This window comes from Chiloscyllium punctatum, chromosome 41, assembly GCF_047496795.1.
Source record: "Chiloscyllium punctatum isolate Juve2018m chromosome 41, sChiPun1.3, whole genome shotgun sequence".
Taxonomy (NCBI): Eukaryota; Metazoa; Chordata; class Chondrichthyes; order Orectolobiformes; family Hemiscylliidae; genus Chiloscyllium; species Chiloscyllium punctatum.
This window is the reverse complement of record NC_092779.1, coordinates 43,769,520-43,783,733: the sequence shown is the minus strand read 5'-3', so window position 1 is coordinate 43,783,733 and position 14,214 is coordinate 43,769,520. Positions and strand designations below refer to the sequence as shown.

The following is a 14,214-nucleotide window of genomic DNA, read 5'->3' as shown; positions in this document are numbered from 1 at the left end:
TAATATCTCAATAATGCAGATCATTTCAATGCACCTCGATAATAAGTATCAGTAAGCCATCTGACCAATGAATTAGTAGAATCTTGTACACTCCACAGGAGTATGTGTATTTCTGTAAAAGTTAACCGGAATCCAATCAATTTTTATTCTCCCTTGGATAGTGACACTAAGACAACACTAATAAAAACATTTCCCCTGAGAAAAACTGCTCATCACCTGAATGATTCTGAACACAAAATTATTTACTTCAAGAAATTGATTCCTCCGTTTCAACAATCCCAAATGAACACCTTTGTCTCCGGCCTGGAATCAGATTTAATTGCTCTACTACCTCAATGGACCAGACCTCTTCTTGAACTTGCTACATTAAAGAATAATAAAACATTTCCTCTGCATGTTTTGTCTTAATCTCACATCACTTCTTAGGTGTGTGCATAACTTTGAGAATATATTATTCTATTAACAATGCTATGGGCTACACATAGTGGAAATCGAAGTTCAGGCAACTCATGTCAGACCATACCCAGTCAGTAATACCCTAATTATGGTAATTATCAAAAAACCACAAAGTATTAAAATAGTCACATGATTTGTATCACACTGATGACAGGGGACTTTATTCCTAAATGTCCAATCTCAGTCAAAATCATTGGACAACACAGGTGGTAAAAATAAACTGCAGAAACAACACTTACATGATTTTGAGATTGTCGATGGGTTCTAACCCAACAAACTGAACACAAGTTGGAAACAAAAACTCAGCACATCTGTGAGGAAAGGGAAAGATTAGATTAACCTTTCAGGCCTGTAACATTTTCCAGTTTTGATGATGGGTCACATGCCTGAAACCTTAACCTAACTGCTTTAATCTCTCTCACAATTACTGCCTTCCCTGCTAACTGAAATACAAACTGAAAAAACAGAGTTACAGCATCGGCAGCATTTTGCTTTCCATTCGTGGCTATTTCAATTTATGAAAAGGGAACAATAAATCGTGAATGATTTAGAGTCAGATGTACAGGACGGAAACAGACCCTTCGGTCCAACTCATTCATGCCGACCAGATATCCCAACCCAATCTAGTCCCACCTGCCAGCACCCAGCCCATATCCCTCTAAACCCTTTCTATTCATATACCCATCCAGATGCCTTTTAAATGTTGTAATTGTACCAGCGTCCACCACTTCCTCTGGCAGCTCATTCCATACAGGCACCACCCTCTGCGTGAAAAAGTTGTCCCTTAGGTCTCTTTTATATCTTTCTCCTCTCACCCAAAACCTAGAGTTCTGGACTTCCCCACCCCATGGAAAAGGCAATGTCTATTTAGGGAAGAAAGTGAGGACTGCAGATGCTGGGGATCAGAGCTGAAAATGTGTTGCTGGAAAAGCGCAGCAGGTCAGGCAGCATCCAAGGAACAGGAGAATCGACGTTTCGGGCATAAGCCCTTCTTCAGAAATCAGGGCTTATGCCCGAAACGTCGATTCTCCTGTTCCTTGGATGCTGCCTGACTTGCTGCGCTTTTCTAGCAACACATTTTCAGCAATGTCTATTTACCCTATCCATGTCCCTCATGATTTTATAGACCTCAATAAGGTCACCTCTCAACCTCCAACACTCCAGTGAGGACAGCCCCAGCCTGTTCAGCCTCTCCCTATAGCTCAAATCCTCCAACCCTGGCAACATCTTGTAAATCTTTTCTCAACCCTTTCAAGTTTTACAACATCCTTCCAATAGGAAGGAAACCAGAATTGCACACAATATCCTAAAAGTGACCGAACCAATGTCCTGCACAGCCGCAACATAACCTCCAAACTCCAATACTCAGTGCTCTGTCCAATAGTTAAAAAAAATCACACAAGTGGAAGTACTAGCTTTCAGAACGCTGCTCCATAAACCTGTTGGGCTATAAACCTGGTCTTGTGTGAATTCTAACTTTGTCCACTCCGTCCAACACCAGCACCTCCACATCATGGCTATCCAATAAAGGAAAACATACTAAACACCGCCTTCACTATCCTATCTACCTGCGACTCCATTTTCAAGGAACAATGAACATGCAATCCAAGGTCTCTTTGTTCAGAAACACTCCCGAGGACCTTACCATTGAGTGTATAAGTCCTGCCTTAATTTGCCTTTCCAAAATGCAGCACCTCACATTTATCTAAATGGAACTCCACTTGCCACTCCTCAGCCCATTGGCCCATCTGATCAAGATCCTTTTGTGCTCTGAGGTAACCTCCTTCACTGTCCACTACGCCCCAGATTTTGGTGTCATCTGCAAACTTACTAAATATACCTCGTATTCACATCCAAATCATTCATATAAATGACGAAAGGCAATGGACCCAGCACCGATCCTTGTGGCACTTCACTGGTCGCAGGCCTCCAGTCTGAAAAACAACCCTCCATCATCACCACCCTCTGTCTTCTACCTTTGTGCCACGTCTGTATCCAAATGGCTAATCCTCCCTGTATTCCGTGAGATCTAGTTTTGCTAACCAGTCTATAATGAGGAACCTGTCAAACACCTTACTGAAGTCCATAGATCACATCCACCACTCTATCATCATCAACCCTCTTTGTTACTACTTCAAAAAACTCAATCAAGTTCATGACATATAATTTCCCATACACAAAGCCATGCTGATGATCGCTAATCAGTCCTTGCCTTTCCAAATCCATGTACCTCCTGTCCCTCAGGATTCCCTCCAACAACTTGCCCACCACTGAGGTCAGGCTCACTGGCCTATAGTTCCCTGGCTTTTCCTTACCAGCTTTCTTAAATAATGGTACCACATTAGCCAATAACCAGTCTTCTGGCACCTCACCTGTAACTATAGATGATACAAATATCTCAGCAAGAGGCCTAGCAATCACTCCCCTAGCTTCCCTCATACTTTTAGAGTACAAGATCAGGTCATGGGGGCTTACCCACTTTTATACGTTTCAAGACATCGAGCACCGCATCCTCTGTAATATGGACACTTTTCAAGATGTCACCATCTACTCCCCTACATTCTACATCTTCCATTTCTTCTCCTCAGTAAACACTGATGAAAAGTACTCGTTTAGTATCTCCCCCCATCTTCTGCAGCTCCACACACAAGCTGCCTTTCTGATCTTTGAGGAGCCTTATTCTATCCTTAATTATCCTTTTGCCCTTAATGTATTTATAAACTCCCTTTGGATTCTCCTTAATCCTATTTACCAAAGCTATCCCATGTCATTTTTTTGTCCTCCCGATTTCTCTCTTAAGTATACCCCCACTGCCTTTATACTCTAAGGATTCACTTGATCAATCCTATCTATACCTGACATATGCTTCCTTCTTTTTCTTAACCAAACCCTCAATTTCTCCAGTCATCCAGCATTCCCGACACAGACCAGCCTTTCCTTTCACCCTAACAGGAGTCTCTGGACTCTCGTTATCTCATTTCTGAAGGCTTCCCATTTTCCAGCCGTCCCTTTACCTGCGAACATTTGCCCCCAATGAGCTTTTGAAAGTTCTTGCCTCATACCATCAAAATTGGCCTTTCTCGAATTTAGAGCTTCAACTTTTAGATCTGGTCTATCCTTTTCAAATCACTGTTTTAAAACTAATAGAATTATGGTTGCTGGCCCCAAAGTGCTCCCCCACCGACATCTCAGTCTGCCTTATTTCCCAAGAGTAGGTCAAGTTTTGCACTCTCTCTAGTAGGTACATCCATATCCTGAATCAGAAACTTTTGTGGAAGGAATTCACAAATTCCTCTCCATCTAAACCCTCAACACTATGGCAGTCCCAGTCCACATTTGGAAAGTTAAAATCCCCTACCCATAACCACCCTGTTTATTCTTACAGATAACTGAAATCTCCTTACAAATTTAGTTTAATATCAATTCACATTCTATGAGATTAGTAACACTGTTGTTGTTTTCAGGTCATAAATGAAGGCTGCACATACGAATCTTTGCTCCAAAGCCCAAGATTGTTAAGATGTTAAATAGAAAGTCGACAATGCTGCAGTTTTAGCATAACTCGCTGACTTTATATTGCTTCTAAAGGTTTTACTAGCACCAAGGTAAATCCTAACAATTGAACAGTGGATCACTGGTGAATATTTGCAGTAGAAATAGAATTGTAGTCAGAAGAAAATTACAACATACCATATGAAATGTAGCTCTTCAATCATCATCAAAGTCAGAGCTTTCAGGTGTGTCCATTAGATCACAGATCTTCAGTGTGTCTTAATCATTACAAGGTAAATGTCTGGGAACCAAAATGGACAAAACATCAGTCATTTTATTATCAGATGACAATATAAAATGTATTGCAATGCATTTAAACTTTGAAAACTTGATCATGTGTGATGGAGGAAATATCCCATGGTGAGTACAGGTAGAAACCTGAAGGATTGTTCTCTAGCCATCACATATACAAATACAGAACACTGCTCTGAAGTATGGTATCAATCTAACGACACTAAATTTATTTATGCACACTTAACTCGTTAAAACAAAATCATAAATAGGTAGTTTTCGACCTATTCACCTTTCCTGGCTCCAGATCTGTGCAATATCAATGCCCCTACTTCCCCAAAGCAGCAGAGTAACTCAACAGGCAAGATACTGGAGAAGATTAACTCCAAACTGTGCTCACCCATATTCAACGTCTTGAGAACACCAGCTGTCCCCTTTCCTTCAACCACCCAAACGATTACATTTACCATGTCAAGAAGTAACAGCTGCGAACCTACAGTACAGTCGAAATGTTCACCAGAAAACACTTTCGTATCATAGACTCTGACAGTGGACCCTCTTAAACCATTTCTAGAAGGTCAGGACCTCTGTGCAGCACCTCAACATCTGTAACATTGTTATAGCTATAGTGCAGTCCAAACAATGACTCTCAATGTCAAATAGTATTTGCTGACATAACCAGAAGACAGCCTTCAAGTTCTACATCTAGCCACCAACAAGGTTATTGCTTGGCTCCGTGATTGCACAAACACTAAATGCCAATATCAACTAGAGTTGCCAATACAGTTACAGGACCCTAGACTGGTTTGGTGTCTTCAACATCAATTATCACGGTCCTGCTTTTAGGAGAAATGGAATCGAAGACTAAACAGGAATTTAGAAGAGACAATGATTGAAGAGCCATGTTTTGAAAAGGGTTTTGTAGGAAGGAGGTTTAGAAAAGAATTCCTAGTGCATGCTCAGAATTCTTAAATTTTTGGCAGCATGTGGAACTGATGCAGCTGGCAAGGACAGTATTAGAAAAATCAATTCTCAAGTTGATAAATGCACAAAACTGGGGGTGTGCTAGTGGTATAGGTGGATGATGTTGCCACAGTGGAAATAGTCTCAGTGATGGTTGGAGATGAGACCCAAGTACGTCACCAAGCACGTCACCAAGCAAGCATATTACCATGTTATCTCCTGACTGAGTTTTAAGGAAAAAGATGGACGCTGGTTCAAACCAGTTTTTACTGAAAACTAAATGGTTTGGTTTGAGTTCAGTAATGTTCAGTTGGAAGTAGTAATTATTGGACTTCATTACATAGTACAGCAACAGTTATGGAGTCCAAGGTGATGGCAGGAAAGTAAAGTTATGCATTGTCAGTTGTAAGCTATCATTGCAGACTGCAATTATCAACTGTCACCGAAATTAAACAAATACAAACATGATGCTTTATGTATCTTGCTCTACACTCAAAAATGAAATAAATTGGTAGTTTCCATAACTGCACAAATCATTTAGTACCACAGAAAGAGGTTTATATAACCAGCATCAACTTCGTAAATTGTATCACAAACTTTGGTGAAAAATTAGAGACTGATTTAGCACTTGTTCTTTGCAAAACATCCATCCACTTACTTTTAACATATTGACTGCCCCTTGCCTGAGACACTGTAACCCTCAGGTTATACTCACTACCAGTCGGCTCTGTATAGGAGGAGAGCAACCCTGTGGTCCTCTGGGCAACTTTTCTTTACCTAGAACATGTCACTCTTCCCAATTACCTTGACTTTATTTAAGTGCCCAGCTACAACCTTTTAATGATTATCTCCCTATGACAGACATCAAGCTAACGCGCCTATAGTTTCCTGTTTTCTGGTTACATTTGCTACTTTTTAGCCTGATGGAATATTTTGAGAGTTGAAGATACTTTAGACAATTAATACCGATGCATCTACTAACTCATTAGCCACCTCTTTTAAGACGCTAGGATGAAATCTATCTGGACCCAGAGACTTGTCAGCCCACAGCTCCATCAGTTTGCCTAGTCGCACTTCCCTCAGGATTGTAACTGCATAGCTTCCACACTCCATCTACCTCCTGATTTATAACCATCACTGGAATGTTTCTTGTGCCTCATTTGCAATCACACCCTGCTGTCCCTGATCACTGACCAAATGAGTAGCCCCCATACTAAGTGGCATGGCTACCTCCTGGTATAAAGAATCCAAGTACCTTTCACCCTCCCTGATGCGTTGCAGTATCTGCAGTTCAGCCTCCAGCTCACAAAATATGCGCCTTGGATCACAATGGCGTCCAAGAGCTTCCATATGCTGCAGCTTTGATTCATCACCTGTTCTATCATCTTTAAACAGTTTCAATTAATTTTATTATTCACTTACTTATATTACTTTTTAAATTTTATTCAATTTACCACCAAGTTGTATTCTATGTTCACACTCAAGGATATTTCTATTAAGCACTTACTACAGACTCACCATACAGCTAGCTCCTTTCTCTGCAATAAAGAAAGTCTCAATTTCACTCAAAGTGCACTTCAACAATAAATCTAGTGCTATCTCTAACAATCTGTTTTTCCAACTAAATCACAGACGAGATTCCCCATTGAGGGTTCCCTTCAGATAGAGGCCCTAAATCACCAAGCTCCGAGGTGAGGGGAGATAAACGGGTCAACCCTACTGTATTCACTCATCTTTTCAGTTGGCTGCAACAAAAAGAATCCCTCCTCCATTAAGATCTTTCTCACAAACCAAATGAACTCATTTTTTAAAAAAGGTGCCAACGGAGTTTAACAACTGTGAGGCTATTAGTTAATAAACAAAAATAAATAGCAACACAACACACACTTCTTATTCCTAAACTGCAAGTCCAAGAGGTAAAAGAAGACATACAGATTAATCTCTTTCAGCAAACAGCAGAATACTTGAACAGAGGAATTCAGGATTTTTGGCTTTGCAGTTAAATTCCTTTTGTCCTGTTTGCTTTTGACAGAGGTTAGCTGACATCATCAGACCAAGAGAGTCAGAGAGTTGTTCAGCATGGAAACAGATCCTTCGGTTCAACTCATCCATGCCAAACTGATATTCCTAAATTAATGTCGTTACATTTGCCAGCGTTTGGCCCATATCCCTCTAAACCCTTCCTACTGATGTACCCATTGAATGCTGTAATTAGACCTGCCTCTACCATGTCCTCTGGCAGCTCAATCCCATACATGCATCACCGTCTGCATGAAAACGTCGCCCCTCTCACCTTAAACAAATGCCTTCTAGCTTTGGACAACCCTATCCTGAGAAAAATACCTTGGCTATTCACCCCAAGAGATTTTATAAACCTCTAAGGTCACCCCTTAGCCTCGAACATTCCAGGGAAAATAGCCCCAGCCTATTTAACTTCTCCCTATAGATCTAACCCTTCAAACTGGACAACATGCTTGCAAATCTTTTCTGAATGCTTTCAAGTTTCACATCTTTCCTATAGCAGGGAGACCAGAGTGGCACAGTGGCTCAGTGGTTAGCACTGCTGCCTCACAGGAACCTAGGTTTGATTCCAACCTTGGACGACTGTCTTGTGGAGTTCGCACATTCTCCCAGTGTCAGTTTGGGTTTCTTCTGGGTACTCCGGTTTCCTCACACAGTCCAAAGATATGCAGGTTGGGTGAATTGGTCATGCTAAATTACCCATAGCATTCGGGGATGTGTAGGTTAAGTGCATTTGTCAGGGGTATATATAAAGTAATAGGGTAGGGGAATAGGTCTGGGTGGGTTACTCTTCGAAGGGTCGGTTTGGACTTGTTGGGACAAAAGGCCTGTTTCCACACTGCAGGGATTCTATGAATTGAACATAGTCTTCCAAAAGTGGCCTAAACCAATATTCTGTATAGCCACAACATGACCATCTAACTCCTATACTCAATGTACTGACCAACAAAAGCAAATCAAATGCCTTCTTTACAATCTTATCTACCTGCAACTCCACTTTCAAGGAACAATGAACCTGCACCCTGAGGTCTGATTGTTCTTTCTGTTGCCCTGTTTCTTTTGGCTGACTTGTTAGCTAATTGGTTTCTAGCACTAAGAACGAGTCTATAACTGTGACCTTCATAGCACGCTAGCATTCAAACTCATTCTACTGCAGATAGGTGTCTCAGTTCATTAGCACAACTCCCTCCACGAGCATACATAGACTAGGTTTTTTTAACTACTTTTCTTGCATATTCCAAGGAGGGCAAAACATGAAAACCTCTCTTTTCAATGCACCACTCTCACAGTTTGAAGTTTCCCTGACATCCAACAGGTATGGTATCCCACTGGTCCCATACAGGTATTTGCCAGATAGCACTGAATTTACACCTGCAGAGCAGTCCTCTTAAGAAATATATTTTGGAATTAAAAGCTTAAAAATGTCCATAATTCCCTAGGTTTGTTAGGCCATTGGTTGTCTCATCTGTGGGACAGCTCTCCAAATGTTGGCACAAGGCCCCAAAACAGGACAAAGGAGGATTTTGCAGAAGCAACTAGCCTAAGAGTATTTTTGTGTGTCCATGTCTGATATCTAGGTTGATACAGGATGGGTAATTCATATTTACTCTCAAAAGACTGAAATACAGTGTTTTTTGATACAATGAGTGCAGTGGGCCTGGAATCACATTTAGCCTAGATCACATAAGGACTGCAGATTTCTCTTGTTAAAGGAATTTAGTGACCTTGGCAGATTTTATGACAATTCAGTGGTTTTATATTCACCATTACAGATGGCTACGATCACTAGTTTCTACCAACTAAACTGACAGGAAAAGCCATAACAAGTGATTTCGGAGGAAGACATGCTTCAGATACAGACTAGGTAAATTCCCAAAAAGATAAAGGGTGGTGAGGGTGACCTAAAACTGGGATGCAAAGTGAGATCAAACAAACAAAGAAGATTTTTTTTAACAAGAGGGTGCCTGATGTATGTCAAGTGAAATATTCACGAGGGAACCAGGTCAAACCCAATAGACGGACAGGAATATTACAGAAGAAATTAAAACTAGCAAACAGAATATATGAGAATAGAATGGCCCCCTAATATAAAAGAGAACCCAAAAATGTTCTATCAGGATATAAAAAGTAAGTGGCTAGTATACGGTGGAATGAGTCTTCTAAGAAGATAAAGATGATGATATATGATGATAGGTGAAGGACAAACCCTGAATACTTAATGACTACTTTATAATAGTATTTTATTAAGGAAAAGGAACCTGACAAAACATCAGTAAGAACAGTTGGCAGATGTAATGGATAGGGTGAAAATTGAGACGCAGAAGGTACTGAAAAGATTAACTATGTTTAGAGTGGGCGGCTTTCGGATTTGGGTGACTGCCATCTCAGGTTGCTGAAAGATATCGGTATGGTGACAGTGGAAGGGGCTTGCCATTATCTTACAAATCATCCTTCGACAGAGGTATGACAGAATAAGTGCATCAGCTTTATTCAGACAGGCAACTTTATTGAACAAGGTAGGAAGCAGGATGGCGGTACAGCAGTGACCAGGGTAGAAGTCAATACATCTATGAACAGAGACTTCCAATACCAGGCATACATTGATGACATCAAGAGCGCACACTACCTTCTGTGTGGTGGCAGCAGATTCACCTATTTAATACAGAGAAGTGAGAGGTGATGTATTTTACCACAGGTAAAGGGATGTCAGTATGGACATTATGGGCACAGCTTTAAAGAATTTGCAGGTACAGAAGAATTGGGATGTGTGGTTGCATGTGCATGGATCTTTGAAATTGGCAAAATATTGAAAGAAAGCTGAGCAAAACAAGTGGGGGATCTTGGGCTTCATAAATACAGGCATTGAGTACAAAAACAGGGAGGCTATTCTGAGGCTTTATAAAAGCTCTGGTCAGGCAGGATCCAATGGAAATAGGATGTACAGTTCAGATTGCCACACAACTTTACAGTTTGAGGAGGATGAGGGGGTCCTGGACAGAGCGCAGAGGATATTTTACAACAATCCTTCTAGGGATTGGGGATCTTAGTCACAAGGTTCAGTTGGAGAAGCTGGGGTTTGTTCTCCTTGGGGTCAAGCAAACTGAGGGGCAATATGATGGACATGTACAAAATTAGGATAGGTTTGGATAAGACAGACAAGAAAATACTGCAGATGATACACGGACCATGACACGTAGGTTTAAGGTTTTGGGAAAGGTATGCCAGAGGAATACGAGATAGAACTATTTTTATGTAGGAAGTGGTAATGAGCTGCAATTTGCTGCCAACAAAGGTGCTGGAATCAGAGGCTACAAATAATTTCAAAAGCAGATTGGAGGAGTATTTGAAGGAAATAAACTTGAAGGGCTATGGGAATAGATTAGTGAACTGGGATTGAGTGGATTGCTTTACATGGAGCCAGAACAGACACAAAGGAACTAAATATCCTCCTTTTGTACTGTAAATGATTATGATTCTATGCTTGACATATTAAAGTTACTTCTAGTGTAAGGATCCAGGTCTCCTGAGAGTTGTATTATAAAGGGTCACATAGGAAAGAGCATTGAAAATAGAGGCAAGTATTTTTTAATCAGATCTAAAACAGTGGCCAAACTTAATAGGATTTGAGGGGTTGCTGGTAGTTGGCAAACGAGGAGAGTCTGCATTGTTCACTTGAAGAAACACTAAACCATCTGAAGAAGAGAATCACATGTTACAAGTCACAAGATAATTACAGAGAAGTCTGCTTCTAATTATTATAGAAGTTGTTTTTGGAATCTTGCCAAAATATTGTAGTGACTTTAGAGTGTACTTCTTTTTCTCAATTTCAGCTATTTATTACAAGCCAACAATTGACTGGATAATTGCATACTTGCTCTAAGTCTAGAATTCCAAAAAAAATACTGTAATGACTCCTCTTACATTGTTCTTCTACATCATCCAGGTTTTATTTTGTATATATCTTGATTATCTTTATATTATAATAAGAACAGAAACGTTCCCAATTATACACTTCAAAAACTCAGTACAGTTCTTCAACATATTAAACATGACTGCTCTGCTGCTGGGTCTTATCCTTTGAATCATGATCTAACACCACTGCTGGAAGCCATCTGACCTGCTGCAGGACTATCTTGGGCAGCAGGGAAATCTTTCCAACCAGTCCTAAGACACTTGTGTGGCTGTGGCCCCTCAGTATAATTGCTAAGTAACAAAATTCTCCCAGGTTTGCCCACTACCAACTGAATTGTGTCTATCCAGATCCTTAGAGCCAACTTTGATCGCTGTAGTTTGAATTGGCACTGGCAATTCTTTTTCGGACTTGTAAAATGCTGGGCTAAGTGCTTCTTGCTGAGAACGATAAGGCAATGAGCTAACTGGAGCCACTCCATGCTAAGCTCAGCAAGTTAATAATAGGACCTCAGCAAATATTGGAAAGAAAACAAACTACAACATATTCCAAACATAAAAGGCATGGAGTTAACACGCACTGATACCATCCTGAAGATCATCTTGTATGACTTGAGTTTATTATAGTATAGCACTATTAGAATTTAGTTGTCATATTTTTCCATGTATTGGTTAAAATTATATTTTGTATATAACACAGTGGCAAATTATGGTGACTAAGCCAAGAACATGTTGAGAAGCGATAAAAAGGACAAATTCAAATTATGCGAAGATCCTTTGTTTAAATGTTGCTAGAATATGGATAACTCCAGGGAAGCTGTTAGTCTTCAAACAAAAAGGATTGTAAACATGTCTAGCTAATAGCTGTGAAACAGGACAAGTGCATGTTAACATAAAACAAAGAACCGTGGATGCCAGAGATGCGAAAGGAAAACAAAGCATTGGAAAAACTTCAGAGGTCTGACAGTATCTGTAGAGAGAGAGAGAGAGAGAGGTGAGTCCAGTAACCCTTTGAAATGTTAAGCGTTTTTTTTCTCTATAGATAGTGCCAGACCTAAGTTTCTCCACCCCTCTACCACACACTCTCTTTCACTCTCCCCCTCACACGCACTCACTCTCTACAACCCTCCGCACACTCAGTCTCTCTCCCTCACATTGATCTAAAGTCAATAATTGGAGTCTGACAGAGGTATCTTTGTTATCCAGATAGTCCAAGGAGGAGTGTAGGGCCAGGGAGATGGCATTTGCTGTGGACATTTTGCGACGGTAGGCAAATTATGGTGGATCAAGGGAATCTGAGAGGCTGGAGTTGATGTGTGCCACTACTAATCTCTTGAAACACTTCAATAATAGTGGATGCCAGAACCACTAGCCAGTAGTCATTAAGGCATGCTGCCTGATTTTTATTTGGCACCAGGAATGATAGTGGTCTTCTTGAAGTAGGTGTGGACCTCAGATCGCAGTACAGTGGGGTTAAAGACGTCTGCGAATACTCCTGTCAGCTGGTCCACGAGGGATTCCAGCCAGGCCAGTCACTTTCCAGGGGTTCTCTCAAGAAGATTGACCTGACATCTGCAGTGGTGACTGAGTACAAGTGCACCCTAGGCTGTCAGGGCAGATGACATCATTTCACTGACTTGCTCAAAATAAGCATAGAATGCATTGAGCTCACTGGGGAGGGATGCATTATTGCCAGCGATTCTTTTTGACTTTAGTTTGCATCTCACTGTATCGTGTAAGCTTTGCCACAATCGACATGTGTTTGTGTGGCTATTCTGGGATTCCAGTTTAGTCTGCTTTTGTTTCTTGGCATCCCTAATGGCTTGAGAGATTGTACCTAGATTTCCTGTATACGACAGGATCACCTGACTTGAACACCTCAGAACTGGACTTCAGTAGGGAGTAGACCTCCTAGTTCATTCATGGTTTCCCGTTGGGGAACACTGATTAAGTTTTTTGGCAAGCAGTCCTCGACACACTTACTGAAGTCTGTAACAGGAGTGGCATACTCATTTGGACTGGCTACTGAGTTCTTGAATGTGGACTAGTCCATCGATTCCAAGCAGTCACATAGGAGCTCATCAGTTACCCACAGACCAGCACTGTGTGACTTTCTGCACTGATTATTGGCTGTGCAGCAATGCTTCAGGGTGTTTGGGCCTCAGATGGGTCAGGAGACGTGTTGACAGCATCTTGGTAACACAGGGCGGCACGGTGGCTCAGTGGTTAGCACTGCTGCCTCTCAGCGCCAGGGTCCCAGGTTCGATTCCCGCCTCTGTGTGGAGTTTGCACATTCTCCCTGTGTCTGCATGGGTTTCCTCCAGGTGCTCTGGTTTCCTCCCACAACCCAAAAGATGTGCAGGTTAGGTGAATTGGCCATGCTAAATTGCCCAGTGTTAGGTGTGTTAGTCAGGTGTAAATATAGGGTAGGGGAATGGATTTGGGTGGGTTTCTCCTCAGAGGGGCGGTGTGCACTTGTTGGGCCGAAGGGCCTGTTTCCACACTGTAGAGAATCTAATTCTAATCTGAGTTTGAAGTCTGTCCCATTTAGCATGGTGACAATACCTTATCATATTGTGAGGCACTGTCAGTTTGAAGGTGGGCTCCATCACCACAAGGACTGTGACAGTCTCTTACCAATATCGTCTTGGCATCTACCACAAGTAGACTGGTAAGGATGAAGACAAGCATGTTTTTCCCCTCAGGCCACAGCTAATGTCCTTTAGGACCTGAACAGCTCAATCAGCAGTGCTGCTGCCAACCAACTCTTGGTGGTGAAATTTGAAATCCCTCACCCATAGTAATTCTGTGGTCTTGCCACTCTCAGTGCTTCCTCCAAGTGTTGTTACCTGGAGGAATACTAACTCATCAGCTGTGGCAGGATGGCAGGTGATAAACAGCAGGAGGTTTCCTTGCCCATGACTGACCCGATGCTATGAGTTTGTATGATGGCCAGAGTCAATGTTAAGGATTTCTAGGGAAACTGTCTCCTGATTATATGTTACTGTACAGTCACCTCTGCAGGGCCTATCCTGCCTGTCATTTAGGACATATCCAGGGATTGTAATGGTGGTGTCTAGG

At 41.4% G+C, this 14,214-nt stretch overlaps 1 protein-coding gene across 7 annotated transcripts in view; it reads right to left on the bottom strand.

Moving 5' to 3' along the window:
* The window catches only part of atxn1a (ataxin 1a), a 362,583-nt gene that overhangs the window by 155,234 nt on the left and 193,135 nt on the right, over positions 1–14,214 (bottom strand). For all 7 annotated transcript variants that reach the window (XM_072560811.1, XM_072560814.1, XM_072560810.1 and 4 more), the window contains one exon: positions 4,147–4,249. The gene's annotated coding sequence lies outside the window, so the exon portion shown is untranslated. The remainder of the gene's footprint in view (positions 1–4,146; positions 4,250–14,214) is intronic.